The sequence below is a fragment of the Pangasianodon hypophthalmus genome, chromosome 4 (assembly GCF_027358585.1).
Source record: "Pangasianodon hypophthalmus isolate fPanHyp1 chromosome 4, fPanHyp1.pri, whole genome shotgun sequence".
Classification (NCBI taxonomy): Eukaryota; Metazoa; Chordata; class Actinopteri; order Siluriformes; family Pangasiidae; genus Pangasianodon; species Pangasianodon hypophthalmus.
The window spans coordinates 11,156,263-11,179,766 of NC_069713.1; the positions used below are offsets into that span (position 1 = coordinate 11,156,263).

The 23,504-nt window shown below is 58.0% G+C and overlaps 31 non-coding genes across 31 annotated transcripts; 15 read left to right on the top strand and 16 right to left on the bottom strand.

The window, feature by feature from the left end:
• Window positions 1–849: 849 nt before the first annotated feature.
• On the bottom strand, window positions 850–923 carry trnan-guu (transfer RNA asparagine (anticodon GUU)). The gene has a single exon. It is a non-coding gene; the product is annotated as a tRNA-Asn (tRNA).
• A 159-nt stretch (window positions 924–1,082) lies between these two features.
• trnak-cuu (transfer RNA lysine (anticodon CUU)) lies at window positions 1,083–1,155 on the top strand. Its single transcript has one exon. It is a non-coding gene; the product is annotated as a tRNA-Lys (tRNA).
• A 928-nt stretch (window positions 1,156–2,083) lies between these two features.
• On the bottom strand, window positions 2,084–2,157 carry trnan-guu (transfer RNA asparagine (anticodon GUU)). The gene has a single exon. It is a non-coding gene; the product is annotated as a tRNA-Asn (tRNA).
• Window positions 2,158–2,316: 159 nt separating this feature from the next.
• On the top strand, window positions 2,317–2,389 carry trnak-cuu (transfer RNA lysine (anticodon CUU)). The gene has a single exon. It is a non-coding gene; the product is annotated as a tRNA-Lys (tRNA).
• Window positions 2,390–3,317: 928 nt separating this feature from the next.
• trnan-guu (transfer RNA asparagine (anticodon GUU)) lies at window positions 3,318–3,391 on the bottom strand. Its single transcript has one exon. It is a non-coding gene; the product is annotated as a tRNA-Asn (tRNA).
• Window positions 3,392–3,550: 159 nt separating this feature from the next.
• trnak-cuu (transfer RNA lysine (anticodon CUU)) lies at window positions 3,551–3,623 on the top strand. The gene has a single exon. It is a non-coding gene; the product is annotated as a tRNA-Lys (tRNA).
• A 909-nt stretch (window positions 3,624–4,532) lies between these two features.
• Window positions 4,533–4,606, bottom strand: trnan-guu (transfer RNA asparagine (anticodon GUU)). The gene has a single exon. It is a non-coding gene; the product is annotated as a tRNA-Asn (tRNA).
• A 159-nt stretch (window positions 4,607–4,765) lies between these two features.
• Window positions 4,766–4,838, top strand: trnak-cuu (transfer RNA lysine (anticodon CUU)). Its single transcript has one exon. It is a non-coding gene; the product is annotated as a tRNA-Lys (tRNA).
• A 928-nt stretch (window positions 4,839–5,766) lies between these two features.
• On the bottom strand, window positions 5,767–5,840 carry trnan-guu (transfer RNA asparagine (anticodon GUU)). Its single transcript has one exon. It is a non-coding gene; the product is annotated as a tRNA-Asn (tRNA).
• Window positions 5,841–5,999: 159 nt separating this feature from the next.
• On the top strand, window positions 6,000–6,072 carry trnak-cuu (transfer RNA lysine (anticodon CUU)). The gene has a single exon. It is a non-coding gene; the product is annotated as a tRNA-Lys (tRNA).
• A 928-nt stretch (window positions 6,073–7,000) lies between these two features.
• On the bottom strand, window positions 7,001–7,074 carry trnan-guu (transfer RNA asparagine (anticodon GUU)). Its single transcript has one exon. It is a non-coding gene; the product is annotated as a tRNA-Asn (tRNA).
• A 159-nt stretch (window positions 7,075–7,233) lies between these two features.
• Window positions 7,234–7,306, top strand: trnak-cuu (transfer RNA lysine (anticodon CUU)). Its single transcript has one exon. It is a non-coding gene; the product is annotated as a tRNA-Lys (tRNA).
• Window positions 7,307–8,234: 928 nt separating this feature from the next.
• Window positions 8,235–8,308, bottom strand: trnan-guu (transfer RNA asparagine (anticodon GUU)). The gene has a single exon. It is a non-coding gene; the product is annotated as a tRNA-Asn (tRNA).
• Window positions 8,309–8,467: 159 nt separating this feature from the next.
• On the top strand, window positions 8,468–8,540 carry trnak-cuu (transfer RNA lysine (anticodon CUU)). The gene has a single exon. It is a non-coding gene; the product is annotated as a tRNA-Lys (tRNA).
• Window positions 8,541–9,468: 928 nt separating this feature from the next.
• On the bottom strand, window positions 9,469–9,542 carry trnan-guu (transfer RNA asparagine (anticodon GUU)). Its single transcript has one exon. It is a non-coding gene; the product is annotated as a tRNA-Asn (tRNA).
• A 159-nt stretch (window positions 9,543–9,701) lies between these two features.
• Window positions 9,702–9,774, top strand: trnak-cuu (transfer RNA lysine (anticodon CUU)). Its single transcript has one exon. It is a non-coding gene; the product is annotated as a tRNA-Lys (tRNA).
• A 928-nt stretch (window positions 9,775–10,702) lies between these two features.
• On the bottom strand, window positions 10,703–10,776 carry trnan-guu (transfer RNA asparagine (anticodon GUU)). The gene has a single exon. It is a non-coding gene; the product is annotated as a tRNA-Asn (tRNA).
• A 159-nt stretch (window positions 10,777–10,935) lies between these two features.
• trnak-cuu (transfer RNA lysine (anticodon CUU)) lies at window positions 10,936–11,008 on the top strand. Its single transcript has one exon. It is a non-coding gene; the product is annotated as a tRNA-Lys (tRNA).
• A 928-nt stretch (window positions 11,009–11,936) lies between these two features.
• Window positions 11,937–12,010, bottom strand: trnan-guu (transfer RNA asparagine (anticodon GUU)). Its single transcript has one exon. It is a non-coding gene; the product is annotated as a tRNA-Asn (tRNA).
• Window positions 12,011–12,169: 159 nt separating this feature from the next.
• On the top strand, window positions 12,170–12,242 carry trnak-cuu (transfer RNA lysine (anticodon CUU)). Its single transcript has one exon. It is a non-coding gene; the product is annotated as a tRNA-Lys (tRNA).
• Window positions 12,243–13,170: 928 nt separating this feature from the next.
• trnan-guu (transfer RNA asparagine (anticodon GUU)) lies at window positions 13,171–13,244 on the bottom strand. The gene has a single exon. It is a non-coding gene; the product is annotated as a tRNA-Asn (tRNA).
• A 652-nt stretch (window positions 13,245–13,896) lies between these two features.
• Window positions 13,897–13,970, bottom strand: trnan-guu (transfer RNA asparagine (anticodon GUU)). The gene has a single exon. It is a non-coding gene; the product is annotated as a tRNA-Asn (tRNA).
• A 159-nt stretch (window positions 13,971–14,129) lies between these two features.
• trnak-cuu (transfer RNA lysine (anticodon CUU)) lies at window positions 14,130–14,202 on the top strand. The gene has a single exon. It is a non-coding gene; the product is annotated as a tRNA-Lys (tRNA).
• An 840-nt stretch (window positions 14,203–15,042) lies between these two features.
• Window positions 15,043–15,116, bottom strand: trnan-guu (transfer RNA asparagine (anticodon GUU)). Its single transcript has one exon. It is a non-coding gene; the product is annotated as a tRNA-Asn (tRNA).
• A 159-nt stretch (window positions 15,117–15,275) lies between these two features.
• trnak-cuu (transfer RNA lysine (anticodon CUU)) lies at window positions 15,276–15,348 on the top strand. Its single transcript has one exon. It is a non-coding gene; the product is annotated as a tRNA-Lys (tRNA).
• Window positions 15,349–16,276: 928 nt separating this feature from the next.
• Window positions 16,277–16,350, bottom strand: trnan-guu (transfer RNA asparagine (anticodon GUU)). The gene has a single exon. It is a non-coding gene; the product is annotated as a tRNA-Asn (tRNA).
• A 159-nt stretch (window positions 16,351–16,509) lies between these two features.
• Window positions 16,510–16,582, top strand: trnak-cuu (transfer RNA lysine (anticodon CUU)). The gene has a single exon. It is a non-coding gene; the product is annotated as a tRNA-Lys (tRNA).
• A 928-nt stretch (window positions 16,583–17,510) lies between these two features.
• Window positions 17,511–17,584, bottom strand: trnan-guu (transfer RNA asparagine (anticodon GUU)). Its single transcript has one exon. It is a non-coding gene; the product is annotated as a tRNA-Asn (tRNA).
• Window positions 17,585–17,743: 159 nt separating this feature from the next.
• On the top strand, window positions 17,744–17,816 carry trnak-cuu (transfer RNA lysine (anticodon CUU)). Its single transcript has one exon. It is a non-coding gene; the product is annotated as a tRNA-Lys (tRNA).
• Window positions 17,817–18,744: 928 nt separating this feature from the next.
• Window positions 18,745–18,818, bottom strand: trnan-guu (transfer RNA asparagine (anticodon GUU)). Its single transcript has one exon. It is a non-coding gene; the product is annotated as a tRNA-Asn (tRNA).
• A 159-nt stretch (window positions 18,819–18,977) lies between these two features.
• Window positions 18,978–19,050, top strand: trnak-cuu (transfer RNA lysine (anticodon CUU)). Its single transcript has one exon. It is a non-coding gene; the product is annotated as a tRNA-Lys (tRNA).
• The last annotated feature ends 4,454 nt before the right edge of the window (window positions 19,051–23,504 follow it).

Here is a 23,504-nt window from a genome sequence, read left to right on the forward strand (position 1 = left end):
GCTCGGTCGGCTTGCGCTCAATCTCAGGTCCCTGGGTTTGAGCCCCGTGCTGGGTGGTGGTGGTGTTGGCTGGTGCCCTGAGACTGCGTGAGTTCGGAACGGTCTTGGTAGGCGCCCTTCCAGCTGGCAGCAACAGCCGTGTGGTCCTCAGTCCAGCGTCCCGTTTTTGCGAGACGTCCACGGTCGTTGGCTCGAACCCCACGATGGGCAGGGAGTTTTTGTTCGAGGTCGTCTCCGGGGGCGCCTTTCCGAGGCGCATCGCCCATCGGGCTGCGGTTCGGCTGGGCTGCTGGCCTCCCTGTTGCGCGTGAGGCGCTTAATCACGGGGTCCTGGGTTCGAGCCAGCCCCATGAAGGGTCAGGAGCGTTATTGCGGGGGGCTCCTTGAGACGGCAAGAGTTCAATGTCGTCCAGCCCCATGGAGAGGGGAGGCGCGTTTTCGCGGGAACCCTCAGCTGCTCGTTCCTCTTTTTGCCTTCTGATTGCCTTCTTCTGACAATTTCAATATGATTCCACAGTTTTGCTTTCAAATCTGCTTCAACTCTCCAATCTCGACACACGAGCTCGGCTGCCAGATTAATTAGGGAGTGATTACTGGGGTTGTTGCGTCAGCTGGTCCGGCGCTTAATCACATGGTCCGGGGTTCGAGACAGCCCCGTGCAGGGGGAGGAGCGTTTTTGGGGGGGCGCCCTGAGAGTGTGCGCTGGTTCAAAAGGCTCTTGCCAAGACGCACCGCCCTTGCAGCAACAGCCGCTCGCTCCTCTGTTGGCCTCCTCGTTCCTCCGTTTGCCTTCCGCTCAAGCTCGTCAGGGGCGTGGTGGTTCTGGGTGTCTAACAAAAGCTGCCGCTGCGTCCCTGGGTGGGCTCGAACCACCAACCTTTCGGTTAACAGCCGAACGCGCTAGCCTATTGCGCCACAGAGACCTGCCCGTGCCGGGCTTGCTGGCTTTCCCGCTCGCCGCTCGGAAAAACCGTGCGTGCCCTGTTGGGCCGAAAACCAGCCGCGGGGTGCCGGGACATGTTTTGTGCCAGGCCCCTGTGCCAGTGCTTTCTTCAGAGAGGGCGTGGGCAGGCAGCCGACGTGCCCGGCTAGCTCAGTCGGTAGAGCATGAGACTCTTAATCTCAGGGTCGTGGGTTCGAGCCCCACGTTGGGCGCGGAGTGTTTTTTGCGGGGGCGCCCCGAGACGGCAAGAGTTCAACGTTGTCCCTGGAGGCCCCCGCCGATTCCGCCCCTGCTCGGTCGGCTTGCGCTCAATCTCAGGTCCCTGGGTTTGAGCCCCGTGCTGGGTGGTGGTGGTGTTGGCTGGTGCCCTGAGACTGCGTGAGTTCGGAACGGTCTTGGTAGGCGCCCTTCCAGCTGGCAGCAACAGCCGTGTGGTCCTCAGTCCAGCGTCCCGTTTTTGCGAGACGTCCACGGTCGTTGGCTCGAACCCCACGATGGGCAGGGAGTTTTTGTTCGAGGTCGTCTCCGGGGGCGCCTTTCCGAGGCGCATCGCCCATCGGGCTGCGGTTCGGCTGGGCTGCTGGCCTCCCTGTTGCGCGTGAGGCGCTTAATCACGGGGTCCTGGGTTCGAGCCAGCCCCATGAAGGGTCAGGAGCGTTATTGCGGGGGGCTCCTTGAGACGGCAAGAGTTCAATGTCGTCCAGCCCCATGGAGAGGGGAGGCGCGTTTTCGCGGGAACCCTCAGCTGCTCGTTCCTCTTTTTGCCTTCTGATTGCCTTCTTCTGACAATTTCAATATGATTCCACAGTTTTGCTTTCAAATCTGCTTCAACTCTCCAATCTCGACACACGAGCTCGGCTGCCAGATTAATTAGGGAGTGATTACTGGGGTTGTTGCGTCAGCTGGTCCGGCGCTTAATCACATGGTCCGGGGTTCGAGACAGCCCCGTGCAGGGGGAGGAGCGTTTTTGGGGGGGCGCCCTGAGAGTGTGCGCTGGTTCAAAAGGCTCTTGCCAAGACGCACCGCCCTTGCAGCAACAGCCGCTCGCTCCTCTGTTGGCCTCCTCGTTCCTCCGTTTGCCTTCCGCTCAAGCTCGTCAGGGGCGTGGTGGTTCTGGGTGTCTAACAAAAGCTGCCGCTGCGTCCCTGGGTGGGCTCGAACCACCAACCTTTCGGTTAACAGCCGAACGCGCTAGCCTATTGCGCCACAGAGACCTGCCCGTGCCGGGCTTGCTGGCTTTCCCGCTCGCCGCTCGGAAAAACCGTGCGTGCCCTGTTGGGCCGAAAACCAGCCGCGGGGTGCCGGGACATGTTTTGTGCCAGGCCCCTGTGCCAGTGCTTTCTTCAGAGAGGGCGTGGGCAGGCAGCCGACGTGCCCGGCTAGCTCAGTCGGTAGAGCATGAGACTCTTAATCTCAGGGTCGTGGGTTCGAGCCCCACGTTGGGCGCGGAGTGTTTTTTGCGGGGGCGCCCCGAGACGGCAAGAGTTCAACGTTGTCCCTGGAGGCCCCCGCCGATTCCGCCCCTGCTCGGTCGGCTTGCGCTCAATCTCAGGTCCCTGGGTTTGAGCCCCGTGCTGGGTGGTGGTGGTGTTGGCTGGTGCCCTGAGACTGCGTGAGTTCGGAACGGTCTTGGTAGGCGCCCTTCCAGCTGGCAGCAACAGCCGTGTGGTCCTCAGTCCAGCGTCCCGTTTTTGCGAGACGTCCACGGTCGTTGGCTCGAACCCCACGATGGGCAGGGAGTTTTTGTTCGAGGTCGTCTCCGGGGGCGCCTTTCCGAGGCGCATCGCCCATCGGGCTGCGGTTCGGCTGGGCTGCTGGCCTCCCTGTTGCGCGTGAGGCGCTTAATCACGGGGTCCTGGGTTCGAGCCAGCCCCATGAAGGGTCAGGAGCGTTATTGCGGGGGGCTCCTTGAGACGGCAAGAGTTCAATGTCGTCCAGCCCCATGGAGAGGGGAGGCGCGTTTTCGCGGGAACCCTCAGCTGCTCGTTCCTCTTTTTGCCTTCTGATTGCCTTCTCCTGACAATTTCAATATGATTCCACAGTTTTGCTTTCAAATCTGCTTCAACTCTCCAATCTCGACACACGAGCTCGGCTGCCAGATTAATTAGGGAGTGATTACTGGGGTTGTTGCGTCAGCTGGTCCGGCGCTTAATCACATGGTCCGGGGTTCGAGACAGCCCCGTGCAGGGGGAGGAGCGTTTTTGGGGGGGCGCCCTGAGAGTGTGCGCTGGTTCAAAAGGCTCTTGCCAAGACGCACCGCCCTTGCAGCAACAGCCGCTCGCTCCTCTGTTGGCCTCCTCGTTCCTCCGTTTGCCTTCCGCTCAAGCTCGTCAGGGGCGTGGTGGTTCTGGGTGTCTAACAAAAGCTGCCGCTGCGTCCCTGGGTGGGCTCGAACCACCAACCTTTCGGTTAACAGCCGAACGCGCTAGCCTATTGCGCCACAGAGACCTGCCCGTGCCGGGCTTGCTGGCTTTCCCGCTCGCCGCTCGGAAAAACCGTGCGTGCCCTGTTGGGCCGAAAACCAGCCGCGGGGTGCCGGGACATGTTTTGTGCCAGGCCCCTGTGCCAGTGCTTTCTTCAGAGAGGGCGTGGGCAGGCAGCCGACGTGCCCGGCTAGCTCAGTCGGTAGAGCATGAGACTCTTAATCTCAGGGTCGTGGGTTCGAGCCCCACGTTGGGCGCGGAGTGTTTTTTGCGGGGGCGCCCCGAGACGGCAAGAGTTCAACGTTGTCCCTGGAGGCCCCCGCCGATTCCGCCCCTGCTCGGTCGGCTTGCGCTCAATCTCAGGTCCCTGGGTTTGAGCCCCGTGCTGGGTGGTGGTGGTGTTGGCTGGTGCCCTGAGACTGCGTGAGTTCGGAACGGTCTTGGTAGGCGCCCTTCCAGCTGGCAGCAACAGCCGTGTGGTCCTCAGTCCAGCGTCCCGTTTTTGCGAGACGTCCACGGTCGTTGGCTCGAACCCCACGATGGGCAGGGAGTTTTTGTTCGAGGTCGTCTCCGGGGGCGCCTTTCCGAGGCGCATCGCCCATCGGGCTGCGGTTCGGCTGGGCTGCTGGCCTCCCTGTTGCGCGTGAGGCGCTTAATCACGGGGTCCTGGGTTCGAGCCAGCCCCATGAAGGGTCAGGAGCGTTATTGCGGGGGGCTCCTTGAGACGGCAAGAGTTCAATGTCGTCCAGCCCCATGGAGAGGGGAGGCGCGTTTTCGCGGGAACCCTCAGCTGCTCGTTCCTCTTTTTGCCTTCTGATTGCCTTCTTCTGACAATTTCAATATGATTCCACAGTTTTGCTTTCAAATCTGCTTCAACTCTCCAATCTCGACACACGAGCTCGGCTGCCAGATTAATTAGGGAGTGATTACTGGGGTTGTTGCGTCAGCTGGTCCGGCGCTTAATCACATGGTCCGGGGTTCGAGACAGCCCCGTGCAGGGGGAGGAGCGTTTTTGGGGGGGCGCCCTGAGAGTGTGCGCTGGTTCAAAAGGCTCTTGCCAAGACAGCCGCTCGCTCCTCTGTTGGCCTCCTCGTTCCTCCGTTTGCCTTCCGCTCAAGCTCGTCAGGGGCGTGGTGGTTCTGGGTGTCTAACAAAAGCTGCCGCTGCGTCCCTGGGTGGGCTCGAACCACCAACCTTTCGGTTAACAGCCGAACGCGCTAGCCTATTGCGCCACAGAGACCTGCCCGTGCCGGGCTTGCTGGCTTTCCCGCTCGCCGCTCGGAAAAACCGTGCGTGCCCTGTTGGGCCGAAAACCAGCCGCGGGGTGCCGGGACATGTTTTGTGCCAGGCCCCTTTGCCAGTGCTTTCTTCAGAGAGGGCGTGGGCAGGCAGCCGACGTGCCCGGCTAGCTCAGTCGGTAGAGCATGAGACTCTTAATCTCAGGGTCGTGGGTTCGAGCCCCACGTTGGGCGCGGAGTGTTTTTTGCGGGGGCGCCCCGAGACGGCAAGAGTTCAACGTTGTCCCTGGAGGCCCCCGCCGATTCCGCCCCTGCTCGGTCGGCTTGCGCTCAATCTCAGGTCCCTGGGTTTGAGCCCCGTGCTGGGTGGTGGTGGTGTTGGCTGGTGCCCTGAGACTGCGTGAGTTCGGAACGGTCTTGGTAGGCGCCCTTCCAGCTGGCAGCAACAGCCGTGTGGTCCTCAGTCCAGCGTCCCGTTTTTGCGAGACGTCCACGGTCGTTGGCTCGAACCCCACGATGGGCAGGGAGTTTTTGTTCGAGGTCGTCTCCGGGGGCGCCTTTCCGAGGCGCATCGCCCATCGGGCTGCGGTTCGGCTGGGCTGCTGGCCTCCCTGTTGCGCGTGAGGCGCTTAATCACGGGGTCCTGGGTTCGAGCCAGCCCCATGAAGGGTCAGGAGCGTTATTGCGGGGGGCTCCTTGAGACGGCAAGAGTTCAATGTCGTCCAGCCCCATGGAGAGGGGAGGCGCGTTTTCGCGGGAACCCTCAGCTGCTCGTTCCTCTTTTTGCCTTCTGATTGCCTTCTCCTGACAATTTCAATATGATTCCACAGTTTTGCTTTCAAATCTGCTTCAACTCTCCAATCTCGACACACGAGCTCGGCTGCCAGATTAATTAGGGAGTGATTACTGGGGTTGTTGCGTCAGCTGGTCCGGCGCTTAATCACATGGTCCGGGGTTCGAGACAGCCCCGTGCAGGGGGAGGAGCGTTTTTGGGGGGGCGCCCTGAGAGTGTGCGCTGGTTCAAAAGGCTCTTGCCAAGACGCACCGCCCTTGCAGCAACAGCCGCTCGCTCCTCTGTTGGCCTCCTCGTTCCTCCGTTTGCCTTCCGCTCAAGCTCGTCAGGGGCGTGGTGGTTCTGGGTGTCTAACAAAAGCTGCCGCTGCGTCCCTGGGTGGGCTCGAACCACCAACCTTTCGGTTAACAGCCGAACGCGCTAGCCTATTGCGCCACAGAGACCTGCCCGTGCCGGGCTTGCTGGCTTTCCCGCTCGCCGCTCGGAAAAACCGTGCGTGCCCTGTTGGGCCGAAAACCAGCCGCGGGGTGCCGGGACATGTTTTGTGCCAGGCCCCTGTGCCAGTGCTTTCTTCAGAGAGGGCGTGGGCAGGCAGCCGACGTGCCCGGCTAGCTCAGTCGGTAGAGCATGAGACTCTTAATCTCAGGGTCGTGGGTTCGAGCCCCACGTTGGGCGCGGAGTGTTTTTTGCGGGGGCGCCCCGAGACGGCAAGAGTTCAACGTTGTCCCTGGAGGCCCCCGCCGATTCCGCCCCTGCTCGGTCGGCTTGCGCTCAATCTCAGGTCCCTGGGTTTGAGCCCCGTGCTGGGTGGTGGTGGTGTTGGCTGGTGCCCTGAGACTGCGTGAGTTCGGAACGGTCTTGGTAGGCGCCCTTCCAGCTGGCAGCAACAGCCGTGTGGTCCTCAGTCCAGCGTCCCGTTTTTGCGAGACGTCCACGGTCGTTGGCTCGAACCCCACGATGGGCAGGGAGTTTTTGTTCGAGGTCGTCTCCGGGGGCGCCTTTCCGAGGCGCATCGCCCATCGGGCTGCGGTTCGGCTGGGCTGCTGGCCTCCCTGTTGCGCGTGAGGCGCTTAATCACGGGGTCCTGGGTTCGAGCCAGCCCCATGAAGGGTCAGGAGCGTTATTGCGGGGGGCTCCTTGAGACGGCAAGAGTTCAATGTCGTCCAGCCCCATGGAGAGGGGAGGCGCGTTTTCGCGGGAACCCTCAGCTGCTCGTTCCTCTTTTTGCCTTCTGATTGCCTTCTCCTGACAATTTCAATATGATTCCACAGTTTTGCTTTCAAATCTGCTTCAACTCTCCAATCTCGACACACGAGCTCGGCTGCCAGATTAATTAGGGAGTGATTACTGGGGTTGTTGCGTCAGCTGGTCCGGCGCTTAATCACATGGTCCGGGGTTCGAGACAGCCCCGTGCAGGGGGAGGAGCGTTTTTGGGGGGGCGCCCTGAGAGTGTGCGCTGGTTCAAAAGGCTCTTGCCAAGACGCACCGCCCTTGCAGCAACAGCCGCTCGCTCCTCTGTTGGCCTCCTCGTTCCTCCGTTTGCCTTCCGCTCAAGCTCGTCAGGGGCGTGGTGGTTCTGGGTGTCTAACAAAAGCTGCCGCTGCGTCCCTGGGTGGGCTCGAACCACCAACCTTTCGGTTAACAGCCGAACGCGCTAGCCTATTGCGCCACAGAGACCTGCCCGTGCCGGGCTTGCTGGCTTTCCCGCTCGCCGCTCGGAAAAACCGTGCGTGCCCTGTTGGGCCGAAAACCAGCCGCGGGGTGCCGGGACATGTTTTGTGCCAGGCCCCTGTGCCAGTGCTTTCTTCAGAGAGGGCGTGGGCAGGCAGCCGACGTGCCCGGCTAGCTCAGTCGGTAGAGCATGAGACTCTTAATCTCAGGGTCGTGGGTTCGAGCCCCACGTTGGGCGCGGAGTGTTTTTTGCGGGGGCGCCCCGAGACGGCAAGAGTTCAACGTTGTCCCTGGAGGCCCCCGCCGATTCCGCCCCTGCTCGGTCGGCTTGCGCTCAATCTCAGGTCCCTGGGTTTGAGCCCCGTGCTGGGTGGTGGTGGTGTTGGCTGGTGCCCTGAGACTGCGTGAGTTCGGAACGGTCTTGGTAGGCGCCCTTCCAGCTGGCAGCAACAGCCGTGTGGTCCTCAGTCCAGCGTCCCGTTTTTGCGAGACGTCCACGGTCGTTGGCTCGAACCCCACGATGGGCAGGGAGTTTTTGTTCGAGGTCGTCTCCGGGGGCGCCTTTCCGAGGCGCATCGCCCATCGGGCTGCGGTTCGGCTGGGCTGCTGGCCTCCCTGTTGCGCGTGAGGCGCTTAATCACGGGGTCCTGGGTTCGAGCCAGCCCCATGAAGGGTCAGGAGCGTTATTGCGGGGGGCTCCTTGAGACGGCAAGAGTTCAATGTCGTCCAGCCCCATGGAGAGGGGAGGCGCGTTTTCGCGGGAACCCTCAGCTGCTCGTTCCTCTTTTTGCCTTCTGATTGCCTTCTCCTGACAATTTCAATATGATTCCACAGTTTTGCTTTCAAATCTGCTTCAACTCTCCAATCTCGACACACGAGCTCGGCTGCCAGATTAATTAGGGAGTGATTACTGGGGTTGTTGCGTCAGCTGGTCCGGCGCTTAATCACATGGTCCGGGGTTCGAGACAGCCCCGTGCAGGGGGAGGAGCGTTTTTGGGGGGGCGCCCTGAGAGTGTGCGCTGGTTCAAAAGGCTCTTGCCAAGACGCACCGCCCTTGCAGCAACAGCCGCTCGCTCCTCTGTTGGCCTCCTCGTTCCTCCGTTTGCCTTCCGCTCAAGCTCGTCAGGGGCGTGGTGGTTCTGGGTGTCTAACAAAAGCTGCCGCTGCGTCCCTGGGTGGGCTCGAACCACCAACCTTTCGGTTAACAGCCGAACGCGCTAGCCTATTGCGCCACAGAGACCTGCCCGTGCCGGGCTTGCTGGCTTTCCCGCTCGCCGCTCGGAAAAACCGTGCGTGCCCTGTTGGGCCGAAAACCAGCCGCGGGGTGCCGGGACATGTTTTGTGCCAGGCCCCTGTGCCAGTGCTTTCTTCAGAGAGGGCGTGGGCAGGCAGCCGACGTGCCCGGCTAGCTCAGTCGGTAGAGCATGAGACTCTTAATCTCAGGGTCGTGGGTTCGAGCCCCACGTTGGGCGCGGAGTGTTTTTTGCGGGGGCGCCCCGAGACGGCAAGAGTTCAACGTTGTCCCTGGAGGCCCCCGCCGATTCCGCCCCTGCTCGGTCGGCTTGCGCTCAATCTCAGGTCCCTGGGTTTGAGCCCCGTGCTGGGTGGTGGTGGTGTTGGCTGGTGCCCTGAGACTGCGTGAGTTCGGAACGGTCTTGGTAGGCGCCCTTCCAGCTGGCAGCAACAGCCGTGTGGTCCTCAGTCCAGCGTCCCGTTTTTGCGAGACGTCCACGGTCGTTGGCTCGAACCCCACGATGGGCAGGGAGTTTTTGTTCGAGGTCGTCTCCGGGGGCGCCTTTCCGAGGCGCATCGCCCATCGGGCTGCGGTTCGGCTGGGCTGCTGGCCTCCCTGTTGCGCGTGAGGCGCTTAATCACGGGGTCCTGGGTTCGAGCCAGCCCCATGAAGGGTCAGGAGCGTTATTGCGGGGGGCTCCTTGAGACGGCAAGAGTTCAATGTCGTCCAGCCCCATGGAGAGGGGAGGCGCGTTTTCGCGGGAACCCTCAGCTGCTCGTTCCTCTTTTTGCCTTCTGATTGCCTTCTCCTGACAATTTCAATATGATTCCACAGTTTTGCTTTCAAATCTGCTTCAACTCTCCAATCTCGACACACGAGCTCGGCTGCCAGATTAATTAGGGAGTGATTACTGGGGTTGTTGCGTCAGCTGGTCCGGCGCTTAATCACATGGTCCGGGGTTCGAGACAGCCCCGTGCAGGGGGAGGAGCGTTTTTGGGGGGGCGCCCTGAGAGTGTGCGCTGGTTCAAAAGGCTCTTGCCAAGACGCACCGCCCTTGCAGCAACAGCCGCTCGCTCCTCTGTTGGCCTCCTCGTTCCTCCGTTTGCCTTCCGCTCAAGCTCGTCAGGGGCGTGGTGGTTCTGGGTGTCTAACAAAAGCTGCCGCTGCGTCCCTGGGTGGGCTCGAACCACCAACCTTTCGGTTAACAGCCGAACGCGCTAGCCTATTGCGCCACAGAGACCTGCCCGTGCCGGGCTTGCTGGCTTTCCCGCTCGCCGCTCGGAAAAACCGTGCGTGCCCTGTTGGGCCGAAAACCAGCCGCGGGGTGCCGGGACATGTTTTGTGCCAGGCCCCTGTGCCAGTGCTTTCTTCAGAGAGGGCGTGGGCAGGCAGCCGACGTGCCCGGCTAGCTCAGTCGGTAGAGCATGAGACTCTTAATCTCAGGGTCGTGGGTTCGAGCCCCACGTTGGGCGCGGAGTGTTTTTTGCGGGGGCGCCCCGAGACGGCAAGAGTTCAACGTTGTCCCTGGAGGCCCCCGCCGATTCCGCCCCTGCTCGGTCGGCTTGCGCTCAATCTCAGGTCCCTGGGTTTGAGCCCCGTGCTGGGTGGTGGTGGTGTTGGCTGGTGCCCTGAGACTGCGTGAGTTCGGAACGGTCTTGGTAGGCGCCCTTCCAGCTGGCAGCAACAGCCGTGTGGTCCTCAGTCCAGCGTCCCGTTTTTGCGAGACGTCCACGGTCGTTGGCTCGAACCCCACGATGGGCAGGGAGTTTTTGTTCGAGGTCGTCTCCGGGGGCGCCTTTCCGAGGCGCATCGCCCATCGGGCTGCGGTTCGGCTGGGCTGCTGGCCTCCCTGTTGCGCGTGAGGCGCTTAATCACGGGGTCCTGGGTTCGAGCCAGCCCCATGAAGGGTCAGGAGCGTTATTGCGGGGGGCTCCTTGAGACGGCAAGAGTTCAATGTCGTCCAGCCCCATGGAGAGGGGAGGCGCGTTTTCGCGGGAACCCTCAGCTGCTCGTTCCTCTTTTTGCCTTCTGATTGCCTTCTTCTGACAATTTCAATATGATTCCACAGTTTTGCTTTCAAATCTGCTTCAACTCTCCAATCTCGACACACGAGCTCGGCTGCCAGATTAATTAGGGAGTGATTACTGGGGTTGTTGCGTCAGCTGGTCCGGCGCTTAATCACATGGTCCGGGGTTCGAGACAGCCCCGTGCAGGGGGAGGAGCGTTTTTGGGGGGGCGCCCTGAGAGTGTGCGCTGGTTCAAAAGGCTCTTGCCAAGACGCACCGCCCTTGCAGCAACAGCCGCTCGCTCCTCTGTTGGCCTCCTCGTTCCTCCGTTTGCCTTCCGCTCAAGCTCGTCAGGGGCGTGGTGGTTCTGGGTGTCTAACAAAAGCTGCCGCTGCGTCCCTGGGTGGGCTCGAACCACTAACCTTTCGGTTAACAGCCGAACGCGCTAGCCTATTGCGCCACAGAGACCTGCCCGTGCCGGGCTTGCTGGCTTTCCCGCTCGCCGCTCGGAAAAACCGTGCGTGCCCTGTTGGGCCGAAAACCAGCCGCGGGGTGCCGGGACATGTTTTGTGCCAGGCCCCTGTGCCAGTGCTTTCTTCAGAGAGGGCGTGGGCAGGCAGCCGACGTGCCCGGCTAGCTCAGTCGGTAGAGCATGAGACTCTTAATCTCAGGGTCGTGGGTTCGAGCCCCACGTTGGGCGCGGAGTGTTTTTTGCGGGGGCGCCCCGAGACGGCAAGAGTTCAACGTTGTCCCTGGAGGCCCCCGCCGATTCCGCCCCTGCTCGGTCGGCTTGCGCTCAATCTCAGGTCCCTGGGTTTGAGCCCCGTGCTGGGTGGTGGTGGTGTTGGCTGGTGCCCTGAGACTGCGTGAGTTCGGAACGGTCTTGGTAGGCGCCCTTCCAGCTGGCAGCAACAGCCGTGTGGTCCTCAGTCCAGCGTCCCGTTTTTGCGAGACGTCCACGGTCGTTGGCTCGAACCCCACGATGGGCAGGGAGTTTTTGTTCGAGGTCGTCTCCGGGGGCGCCTTTCCGAGGCGCATCGCCCATCGGGCTGCGGTTCGGCTGGGCTGCTGGCCTCCCTGTTGCGCGTGAGGCGCTTAATCACGGGGTCCTGGGTTCGAGCCAGCCCCATGAAGGGTCAGGAGCGTTATTGCGGGGGGCTCCTTGAGACGGCAAGAGTTCAATGTCGTCCAGCCCCATGGAGAGGGGAGGCGCGTTTTCGCGGGAACCCTCAGCTGCTCGTTCCTCTTTTTGCCTTCTGATTGCCTTCTTCTGACAATTTCAATATGATTCCACAGTTTTGCTTTCAAATCTGCTTCAACTCTCCAATCTCGACACACGAGCTCGGCTGCCAGATTAATTAGGGAGTGATTACTGGGGTTGTTGCGTCAGCTGGTCCGGCGCTTAATCACATGGTCCGGGGTTCGAGACAGCCCCGTGCAGGGGGAGGAGCGTTTTTGGGGGGGCGCCCTGAGAGTGTGCGCTGGTTCAAAAGGCTCTTGCCAAGACGCACCGCCCTTGCAGCAACAGCCGCTCGCTCCTCTGTTGGCCTCCTCGTTCCTCCGTTTGCCTTCCGCTCAAGCTCGTCAGGGGCGTGGTGGTTCTGGGTGTCTAACAAAAGCTGCCGCTGCGTCCCTGGGTGGGCTCGAACCACCAACCTTTCGGTTAACAGCCGAACGCGCTAGCCTATTGCGCCACAGAGACCTGCCCGTGCCGGGCTTGCTGGCTTTCCCGCTCGCCGCTCGGAAAAACCGTGCGTGCCCTGTTGGGCCGAAAACCAGCCGCGGGGTGCCGGGACATGTTTTGTGCCAGGCCCCTGTGCCAGTGCTTTCTTCAGAGAGGGCGTGGGCAGGCAGCCGACGTGCCCGGCTAGCTCAGTCGGTAGAGCATGAGACTCTTAATCTCAGGGTCGTGGGTTCGAGCCCCACGTTGGGCGCGGAGTGTTTTTTGCGGGGGCGCCCCGAGACGGCAAGAGTTCAACGTTGTCCCTGGAGGCCCCCGCCGATTCCGCCCCTGCTCGGTCGGCTTGCGCTCAATCTCAGGTCCCTGGGTTTGAGCCCCGTGCTGGGTGGTGGTGGTGTTGGCTGGTGCCCTGAGACTGCGTGAGTTCGGAACGGTCTTGGTAGGCGCCCTTCCAGCTGGCAGCAACAGCCGTGTGGTCCTCAGTCCAGCGTCCCGTTTTTGCGAGACGTCCACGGTCGTTGGCTCGAACCCCACGATGGGCAGGGAGTTTTTGTTCGAGGTCGTCTCCGGGGGCGCCTTTCCGAGGCGCATCGCCCATCGGGCTGCGGTTCGGCTGGGCTGCTGGCCTCCCTGTTGCGCGTGAGGCGCTTAATCACGGGGTCCTGGGTTCGAGCCAGCCCCATGAAGGGTCAGGAGCGTTATTGCGGGGGGCTCCTTGAGACGGCAAGAGTTCAATGTCGTCCAGCCCCATGGAGAGGGGAGGCGCGTTTTCGCGGGAACCCTCAGCTGCTCGTTCCTCTTTTTGCCTTCTGATTGCCTTCTTCTGACAATTTCAATATGATTCCACAGTTTTGCTTTCAAATCTGCTTCAACTCTCCAATCTCGACACACGAGCTCGGCTGCCAGATTAATTAGGGAGTGATTACTGGGGTTGTTGCGTCAGCTGGTCCGGCGCTTAATCACATGGTCCGGGGTTCGAGACAGCCCCGTGCAGGGGGAGGAGCGTTTTTGGGGGGGCGCCCTGAGAGTGTGCGCTGGTTCAAAAGGCTCTTGCCAAGACGCACCGCCCTTGCAGCAACAGCCGCTCGCTCCTCTGTTGGCCTCCTCGTTCCTCCGTTTGCCTTCCGCTCAAGCTCGTCAGGGGCGTGGTGGTTCTGGGTGTCTAACAAAAGCTGCCGCTGCGTCCCTGGGTGGGCTCGAACCACCAACCTTTCGGTTAACAGCCGAACGCGCTAGCCTATTGCGCCACAGAGACCTGCCCGTGCCGGGCTTGCTGGCTTTCGAGGTCGTCTCCGGGGGCGCCTTTCCGAGGCGCATCGCCCATCGGGCTGCGGTTCGGCTGGGCTGCTGGCCTCCCTGTTGCGCGTGAGGCGCTTAATCACGGGGTCCTGGGTTCGAGCCAGCCCCATGAAGGGTCAGGAGCGTTATTGCGGGGGGCTCCTTGAGACGGCAAGAGTTCAATGTCGTCCAGCCCCATGGAGAGGGGAGGCGCGTTTTCGCGGGAACCCTCAGCTGCTCGTTCCTCTTTTTGCCTTCTGATTGCCTTCTTCTGACAATTTCAATATGATTCCACAGTTTTGCTTTCAAATCTGCTTCAACTCTCCAATCTCGACACACGAGCTCGGCTGCCAGATTAATTAGGGAGTGATTACTGGGGTTGTTGCGTCAGCTGGTCCGGCGCTTAATCACATGGTCCGGGGTTCGAGACAGCCCCGTGCAGGGGGAGGAGCGTTTTTGGGGGGGCGCCCTGAGAGTGTGCGCTGGTTCAAAAGGCTCTTGCCAAGACGCACCGCCCTTGCAGCAACAGCCGCTCGCTCCTCTGTTGGCCTCCTCGTTCCTCCGTTTGCCTTCCGCTCAAGCTCGTCAGGGGCGTGGTGGTTCTGGGTGTCTAACAAAAGCTGCCGCTGCGTCCCTGGGTGGGCTCGAACCACCAACCTTTCGGTTAACAGCCGAACGCGCTAGCCTATTGCGCCACAGAGACCTGCCCGTGCCGGGCTTGCTGGCTTTCCCGCTCGCCGCTCGGAAAAACCGTGCGTGCCCTGTTGGGCCGAAAACCAGCCGCGGGGTGCCGGGACATGTTTTGTGCCAGGCCCCTGTGCCAGTGCTTTCTTCAGAGAGGGCGTGGGCAGGCAGCCGACGTGCCCGGCTAGCTCAGTCGGTAGAGCATGAGACTCTTAATCTCAGGGTCGTGGGTTCGAGCCCCACGTTGGGCGCGGAGTGTTTTTTGCGGGGGCGCCCCGAGACGGCAAGAGTTCAACGTTGTCCCTGGAGGCCCCCGCCGATTCCGCCCCTGCTCGGTCGGCTTGCGCTCAATCTCAGGTCCCTGGGTTTGAGCCCCGTGCTGGGTGGTGGTGGTGTTGGCTGGTGCCCTGAGACTGCGTGAGTTCGGAACGGTCTTGGTAGGCGCCCTTCCAGCTGGCAGCAACAGCCGTGTGGTCCTCAGTCCAGCGTCCCGTTTTTGCGAGACGTCCACGGTCGTTGGCTCGAACCCCACGATGGGCAGGGAGTTTTTGTTCGAGGTCGTCTCCGGGGGCGCCTTTCCGAGGCGCATCGCCCATCGGGCTGCGGTTCGGCTGGGCTGCTGGCCTCCCTGTTGCGCGTGAGGCGCTTAATCACGGGGTCCTGGGTTCGAGCCAGCCCCATGAAGGGTCAGGAGCGTTATTGCGGGGGGCTCCTTGAGACGGCAAGAGTTCAATGTCGTCCAGCCCCATGGAGAGGGGAGGCGCGTTTTCGCGGGAACCCTCAGCTGCTCGTTCCTCTTTTTGCCTTCTGATTGCCTTCTCCTGACAATTTCAATATGATTCCACAGTTTTGCTTTCAAATCTGCTTCAACTCTCCAATCTCGACACACGAGCTCGGCTGCCAGATTAATTAGGGAGTGATTACTGGGGTTGTTGCGTCAGCTGGTCCGGCGCTTAATCACATGGTCCGGGGTCCGCCCTTGCAGCAACAGCCGCTCGCTCCTCTGTTGGCCTCCTCGTTCCTCCGTTTGCCTTCCGCTCAAGCTCGTCAGGGGCGTGGTGGTTCTGGGTGTCTAACAAAAGCTGCCGCTGCGTCCCTGGGTGGGCTCGAACCACCAACCTTTCGGTTAACAGCCGAACGCGCTAGCCTATTGCGCCACAGAGACCTGCCCGTGCCGGGCTTGCTGGCTTTCCCGCTCGCCGCTCGGAAAAACCGTGCGTGCCCTGTTGGGCCGAAAACCAGCCGCGGGGTGCCGGGACATGTTTTGTGCCAGGCCCCTGTGCCAGTGCTTTCTTCAGAGAGGGCGTGGGCAGGCAGCCGACGTGCCCGGCTAGCTCAGTCGGTAGAGCATGAGACTCTTAATCTCAGGGTCGTGGGTTCGAGCCCCACGTTGGGCGCGGAGTGTTTTTTGCGGGGGCGCCCCGAGACGGCAAGAGTTCAACGTTGTCCCTGGAGGCCCCCGCCGATTCCGCCCCTGCTCGGTCGGCTTGCGCTCAATCTCAGGTCCCTGGGTTTGAGCCCCGTGCTGGGTGGTGGTGGTGTTGGCTGGTGCCCTGAGACTGCGTGAGTTCGGAACGGTCTTGGTAGGCGCCCTTCCAGCTGGCAGCAACAGCCGTGTGGTCCTCAGTCCAGCGTCCCGTTTTTGCGAGACGTCCACGGTCGTTGGCTCGAACCCCACGATGGGCAGGGAGTTTTTGTTCGAGGTCGTCTCCGGGGGCGCCTTTCCGAGGCGCATCGCCCATCGGGCTGCGGTTCGGCTGGGCTGCTGGCCTCCCTGTTGCGCGTGAGGCGCTTAATCACGGGGTCCTGGGTTCGAGCCAGCCCCATGAAGGGTCAGGAGCGTTATTGCGGGGGGCTCCTTGAGACGGCAAGAGTTCAATGTCGTCCAGCCCCATGGAGAGGGGAGGCGCGTTTTCGCGGGAACCCTCAGCTGCTCGTTCCTCTTTTTGCCTTCTGATTGCCTTCTCCTGACAATTTCAATATGATTCCACAGTTTTGCTTTCAAATCTGCTTCAACTCTCCAATCTCGACACACGAGCTCGGCTGCCAGATTAATTAGGGAGTGATTACTGGGGTTGTTGCGTCAGCTGGTCCGGCGCTTAATCACATGGTCCGGGGTTCGAGACAGCCCCGTGCAGGGGGAGGAGCGTTTTTGGGGGGGCGCCCTGAGAGTGTGCGCTGGTTCAAAAGGCTCTTGCCAAGACGCACCGCCCTTGCAGCAACAGCCGCTCGCTCCTCTGTTGGCCTCCTCGTTCCTCCGTTTGCCTTCCGCTCAAGCTCGTCAGGGGCGTGGTGGTTCTGGGTGTCTAACAAAAGCTGCCGCTGCGTCCCTGGGTGGGCTCGAACCACCAACCTTTCGGTTAACAGCCGAACGCGCTAGCCTATTGCGCCACAGAGACCTGCCCGTGCCGGGCTTGCTGGCTTTCCCGCTCGCCGCTCGGAAAAACCGTGCGTGCCCTGTTGGGCCGAAAACCAGCCGCGGGGTGCCGGGACATGTTTTGTGCCAGGCCCCTGTGCCAGTGCTTTCTTCAGAGAGGGCGTGGGCAGGCAGCCGACGTGCCCGGCTAGCTCAGTCGGTAGAGCATGAGACACTTAATCTCAGGGTCGTGGGTTCGAGCCCCACGTTGGGCGCGGAGTGTTTTTTGCGGGGGCGCCCCGAGACGGCAAGAGTTCAACGTTGTCCCTGGAGGCCCCCGCCGATTCCGCCCCTGCTCGGTCGGCTTGCGCTCAATCTCAGGTCCCTGGGTTTGAGCCCCGTGCTGGGTGGTGGTGGTGTTGGCTGGTGCCCTGAGACTGCGTGAGTTCGGAACGGTCTTGGTAGGCGCCCTTCCAGCTGGCAGCAACAGCCGTGTGGTCCTCAGTCCAGCGTCCCGTTTTTGCGAGACGTCCACGGTCGTTGGCTCGAACCCCACGATGGGCAGGGAGTTTTTGTTCGAGGTCGTCTCCGGGGGCGCCTTTCCGAGGCGCATCGCCCATCGGGCTGCGGTTCGGCTGGGCTGCTGGCCTCCCTGTTGCGCGTGAGGCGCTTAATCACGGGGTCCTGGGTTCGAGCCAGCCCCATGAAGGGTCAGGAGCGTTATTGCGGGGGGCTCCTTGAGACGGCAAGAGTTCAATGTCGTCCAGCCCCATGGAGAGGGGAGGCGCGTTTTCGCGGGAACCCTCAGCTGCTCGTTCCTCTTTTTGCCTTCTGATTGCCTTCTCCTGACAATTTCAATATGATTCCACAGTTTTGCTTTCAAATCTGCTTCAACTCTCCAATCTCGACACACGAGCTCGGCTGCCAGATTAATTAGGGAGTGATTACTGGGGTTGTTGCGTCAGCTGGTCCGGCGCTTAATCACATGGTCCGGGGTTCGAGACAGCCCCGTGCAGGGGGAGGAGCGTTTTTGGGGGGGCGCCCTGAGAGTGTGCGCTGGTTCAAAAGGCTCTTGCCAAGACGCACCGCCCTTGCAGCAACAGCCGCTCGCTCCTCTGTTGGCCTCCTCGTTCCTCCGTTTGCCTTCCGCTCAAGCTCGTCAGGGGCGTGGTGGTTCTGGGTGTCTAACAAAAGCTGCCGCTGCGTCCCTGGGTGGGCTCGAACCACCAACCTTTCGGTTAACAGCCGAACGCGCTAGCCTATTGCGCCACAGAGACCTGCCCGTGCCGGGCTTGCTGGCTTTCCCGCTCGCCGCTCGGAAAAACCGTGCGTGCCCTGTTGGGCCGAAAACCAGCCGCGGGGTGCCGGGACATGTTTTGTGCCAGGCCCCTGTGCCAGTGCTTTCTTCAGAGAGGGCGTGGGCAGGCAGCCGACGTGCCCGGCTAGCTCAGTCGGTAGAGCATGAGACTCTTAATCTCAGGGTCGTGGGTTCGAGCCCCACGTTGGGCGCGGAGTGTTTTTTGCGGGGGCGCCCCGAGACGGCAAGAGTTCAACGTTGTCCCTGGAGGCCCCCGCCGATTCCGCCCCTGCTCGGTCGGCTTGCGCTCAATCTCAGGTCCCTGGGTTTGAGCCCCGTGCTGGGTGGTGGTGGTGTTGGCTGGTGCCCTGAGACTGCGTGAGTTCGGAACGGTCTTGGTAGGCGCCCTTCCAGCTGGCAGCAACAGCCGTGTGGTCCTCAGTCCAGCGTCCCGTTTTTGCGAGACGTCCACGGTCGTTGGCTCGAACCCCACGATGGGCAGGGAGTTTTTGTTCGAGGTCGTCTCCGGGGGCGCCTTTCCGAGGCGCATCGCCCATCGGGCTGCGGTTCGGCTGGGCTGCTGGCCTCCCTGTTGCGCGTGAGGCGCTTAATCACGGGGTCCTGGGTTCGAGCCAGCCCCATGAAGGGTCAGGAGCGTTATTGCGGGGGGCTCCTTGAGACGGCAAGAGTTCAATGTCGTCCAGCCCCATGGAGAGGGGAGGCGCGTTTTCGCGGGAACCCTCAGCTGCTCGTTCCTCTTTTTGCCTTCTGATTGCCTTCTCCTGACAATTTCAATATGATTCCACAGTTTTGCTTTCAAATCTGCTTCAACTCTCCAATCTCGACACACGAGCTCGGCTGCCAGATTAATTAGGGAGTGATTACTGGGGTTGTTGCGTCAGCTGGTCCGGCGCTTAATCACATGGTCCGGGGTTCGAGACAGCCCCGTGCAGGGGGAGGAGCGTTTTTGGGGGGGCGCCCTGAGAGTGTGCGCTGGTTCAAAAGGCTCTTGCCAAGACGCACCGCCCTTGCAGCAACAGCCGCTCGCTCCTCTGTTGGCCTCCTCGTTCCTCCGTTTGCCTTCCGCTCAAGCTCGTCAGGGGCGTGGTGGTTCTGGGTGTCTAACAAAAGCTGCCGCTGCGTCCCTGGGTGGGCTCGAACCACCAACCTTTCGGTTAACAGCCGAACGCGCTAGCCTATTGCGCCACAGAGACCTGCCCGTGCCGGGCTTGCTGGCTTTCCCGCTCGCCGCTCGGAAAAACCGTGCGTGCCCTGTTGGGCCGAAAACCAGCCGCGGGGTGCCGGGACATGTTTTGTGCCAGGCCCCTGTGCCAGTGCTTTCTTCAGAGAGGGCGTGGGCAGGCAGCCGACGTGCCCGGCTAGCTCAGTCGGTAGAGCATGAGACTCTTAATCTCAGGGTCGTGGGTTCGAGCCCCACGTTGGGCGCGGAGTGTTTTTTGCGGGGGCGCCCCGAGACGGCAAGAGTTCAACGTTGTCCCTGGAGGCCCCCGCCGATTCCGCCCCTGCTCGGTCGGCTTGCGCTCAATCTCAGGTCCCTGGGTTTGAGCCCCGTGCTGGGTGGTGGTGGTGTTGGCTGGTGCCCTGAGACTGCGTGAGTTCGGAACGGTCTTGGTAGGCGCCCTTCCAGCTGGCAGCAACAGCCGTGTGGTCCTCAGTCCAGCGTCCCGTTTTTGCGAGACGTCCACGGTCGTTGGCTCGAACCCCACGATGGGCAGGGAGTTTTTGTTCGAGGTCGTCTCCGGGGGCGCCTTTCCGAGGCGCATCGCCCATCGGGCTGCGGTTCGGCTGGGCTGCTGGCCTCCCTGTTGCGCGTGAGGCGCTTAATCACGGGGTCCTGGGTTCGAGCCAGCCCCATGAAGGGTCAGGAGCGTTATTGCGGGGGGCTCCTTGAGACGGCAAGAGTTCAATGTCGTCCAGCCCCATGGAGAGGGGAGGCGCGTTTTCGCGGGAACCCTCAGCTGCTCGTTCCTCTTTTTGCCTTCTGATTGCCCCCGGATGCCGGATGGTGGTGTTGGCTGGCGCCCTGAGACTGCATCAGTTCAAAAAGGTCTTTGTACACATTTGGCTCATCTTCATCAAGTGTTTCCCTGCACTTTCCTGCTCTAGTGACATGGTGTCTGGGATCATGTGACATGTTGTTTGGCACAGACACAGGTGGCCATAGTTGATTGTTTGAGAACATCAATCCCTCGTGCTACCTGGCTTGCCATCATCCAGCACCTGCCACATTCTCTTGTGCAGACAGGCTCCTGTAAGTTAATGTCTTCTACAAACTGGTTTTGGTCAGAACATACGTGCCTTGCCTTGTTAGGCATCCACACCAGAACAGTGCAAGGCTGGCTGTGGAACGTAATACCACAGCTGCAGCTTGTCACACAGCACTTGCTCTCCATTTGCATTCACCTAGAAGTGTGCTGTGGCCACCCATCTGTGGTTCTCTTGTGGTAGGATCTCATACCATAAAAATAGAAGCTTGAAAGGTCCTGTGCCCTGCCTTCTGAAAATGCAAGCAGGATCAATGTGTGCTTCTTCTTGAGAAAGATTACTCTGAAAATAGAGAAAGAGTAAGACACAGAGTACAAAAAAAAGAACACTAAACAAACAGCCCACTAACATTTTGTTAGAGGAAGGGTGACAATCATTGATCATCACTAAAATGTAAGAGATTGCACATTGTTTTATATATATACACTTCAGTTCACTAAAAAAAATCCAATATCTACCTATGAGATTGGATCTAGGACCGTGGGGTTAACAACCGATGCTGGGCTTGGAGAAGATGGTTCACATTTATGTTGCCATACTCAATACTAATTAATCTGTCAGTAGGATTTTTCTTCATTGATGAGGCCATATTGAAACAGGACTTTGCATAGGTACTGCGTATTGTGCCTAGGCACTGAAATATAATGTATATGTAAAAATAATAGTGATATGATTCTCACTGAGAGTGCAGGAAGCAGCAGAGACTGCTGTAGTTGTGTCAACAGGGGCTGGATTTGAGGAGGAGTTGTAAAATTATTCGATAATAGATTATTTTGTATACATGTTATCTGTGCACACATAACATACATTGGTGAGCAACTGAAGTCTGCTATGGACTTAGCAATTTTAAAATTTAAGTAAATAAAGATATGTAAATATCAAAGTCAACTGTTCAATAAACAAGATGCATAGGCAATTAGAGTAAATTGCACGTACCAGAAAAGACTGATTAAAGAAAAACATGACTGATCTTTACTGAATACAGCAACAAAGTTGATAACTTTGCTGCACACATACCATATGAAAACCACACACACATCCAACTCTCTCCAAACAGCATGGTCTGTACAGGACAATGTCTTTGACATTTTCAGTTTGTAAAATAGAATCCAGTAAATGTATTTTATTTTCTTTAAAGTTTGATGTTAAACAAAAATACAAAAAACACCATGGTAAGACAAGAAAAACTTCAGGCATTACAGCCTCTGTGTATTTACTTTCTGGTATAGATCATGCCACTTTTTTTAATGATGAACTTGTCTTTTCCCTGCACTGGATGGCCAAACTCCAGTGGTGGCAAATGTCTGCAGCCAAGACATCCATTCACTGCCTTCTGAGTCCTGGATTTGGCCATTGTCTGTTACATAAATACTAATATTAACAGTTGCATCATGTGTACTACAGTGAATCATAACTGCATTTTATCAATGTTAATGATGCATGAAATTAAGAACTATATAACTATAAGATTAAAATGAATAAAGTTAATCTTACCACAATGCTGTTGAATTCTCAATTCTGATCGGTCAGTGTTACTTAAATACAGGGTAAAACACAATGATGCCAGTGAAAATGATCAATGGAGTGATTATTTTCTGAAGTTGATTATTTTCCAATAACAGCATGTCCCAATGTGTTTTATTGTTCTTATACTAAAGGAATTTGATAACAACTGCAATTTTGTATTCATTAAAAAATGGTGTTTCAGCACAATATAATCAATATGACAGGGAACATCAATATAAAAATATAACCAGTGCAGTGTCAATCACTGTCCCAGTGCACAGCGCACGAATGGAACCTTCATTATAGAAATCAGTTATACTGGCATTTGGACAGCTGATTCTAATGCACTAGTAGATGACTGCTCATCCTGAACCTTCCCATTTTGCATATAAAGTAAATAGATCAGCGGATGATGCTACAACTGGACCTGGACCTGAAATATCAGATGTGGAATCCTCTACCTAGATTTTAGCTCAGCTTTTAAAACAATTATCCTTGAATAACTAAAAAAAATTCTTGAAAATTAAAGTAGATGAATAAAAAAATTTAAGGAAAGACTATGTCAATATATTTTAGTGGAATTTCCACAAACCCCAGATTTGTTTAAGGATCTAGAATTGTATGAGGAGTTTATTTAAGTAATAGTGTATGTGATTTTGCACTGTACAAATAATGAGCAACTAAAAAAAAAAAAAAAAAGTCATCCCTAGGTGAGCTCAAACCACCAGCCTTTGGGTTAACAGCTAGATGCACTTGAAACATTATTATTAGCCAGGCCTTGAGTTGCTGACTGTGGTTTCGACTCATTTCAATAAGGAAGGGCAGATCAATAATGGATCCTAAATCCTAATATTAGAATATTGTAGCTGTGGGCTTATTTTTCTTATCAAACAGAATGTGACGCTAAAAAAAGAAAATGTTGTAGGACATTACCTCTCTGAAAAGTCCAGCTTGGTCTGCCAAAACATAGGCTGAGCTGGTCAAGCTGGTAGACCAGCTTCTTAAATTTCTAAATTACTTGACTAAATACATGTTTGAGATTTTCTAATTGCGTTACAGTTCTTTAAAACAAACAAACAAACAAATAAATAAAGTGTGTACGTGTAACTTGTGTTTCATTAGTAGCAGTAATTTAGAATAGTTTCCTTTCTATCAGCACTGCTGGCAAAGATGGTCTACCAGCTCGACCTGGGTTTTGGTGGCTGGTCAGACCAAGTTGGAGTTTTGAGCAGGGAATGTTAACTTGCAGTATAGGACCTAATGCTCCTTCCGCCATCACTGCCAGCCGGTGCAAACGAACGAGAGCGAGAGAGTGAACGCACAGTGTAAGTAATGTGGCTTTTTTTTTTTTTAAATTAAACACGACTCTGATTAAACACGACCCAGAGAGGAGTCTCGAATTATATATAAAAAAGAAAAAAAAATTATAATTCAGTGGCATCGTTCATCCCTAGTTTCCAGTCAACACGAGAGCGCGCATTTATCTCAGAAAACAGTCCGGTTTTCTAATCAGGTTCGCACGTGCGGTGGACGAGTCAGTTATAACGCGCGTGGAATGCTCCTGATTAGTAACTAAGCAACGCAGGAAGAACAGACGTTTCGTGTAGTTAAACACAGTGCCGTTTTAATTTTGTTTTAGCAATCTTTACTCACTCTTCAAACATTCCGCAGTCCCTCTCTCCGAAACGAGGTCACAGCACAAGACGTTCACCGAGGTGTCGGAGCTGAAAAACTCGAGAAGCTTATTTCAGGATAAAGGTAACTTCACCTAAAGCTACTTTCCATCGTATCACATTAAAGTAGCCTTCATGTCGCTTATGATATTTATGGTCTGTATTTGTGTCGGTGGAGTTTTGCACGAACTTTATACAGCTAAAGTTATCCCGCTAGCTAACTAGCAACCGTCCTACTTAGCTAGCTGACTAGCTCTTCGTGTCTCTGATCGGTGTTATGAAACAGCGACGTGTGCATGAGATTTGTGAACAAAATACCTTTATTTATATTTATATATAATGTAACGGTGCTTGATTTACAGGGCTACAGGCTTACCTGGCTAACACCACTCTGTTTAGGCCACAGCTGTCAAACTCAAGGCCCGCAGGCCAAAC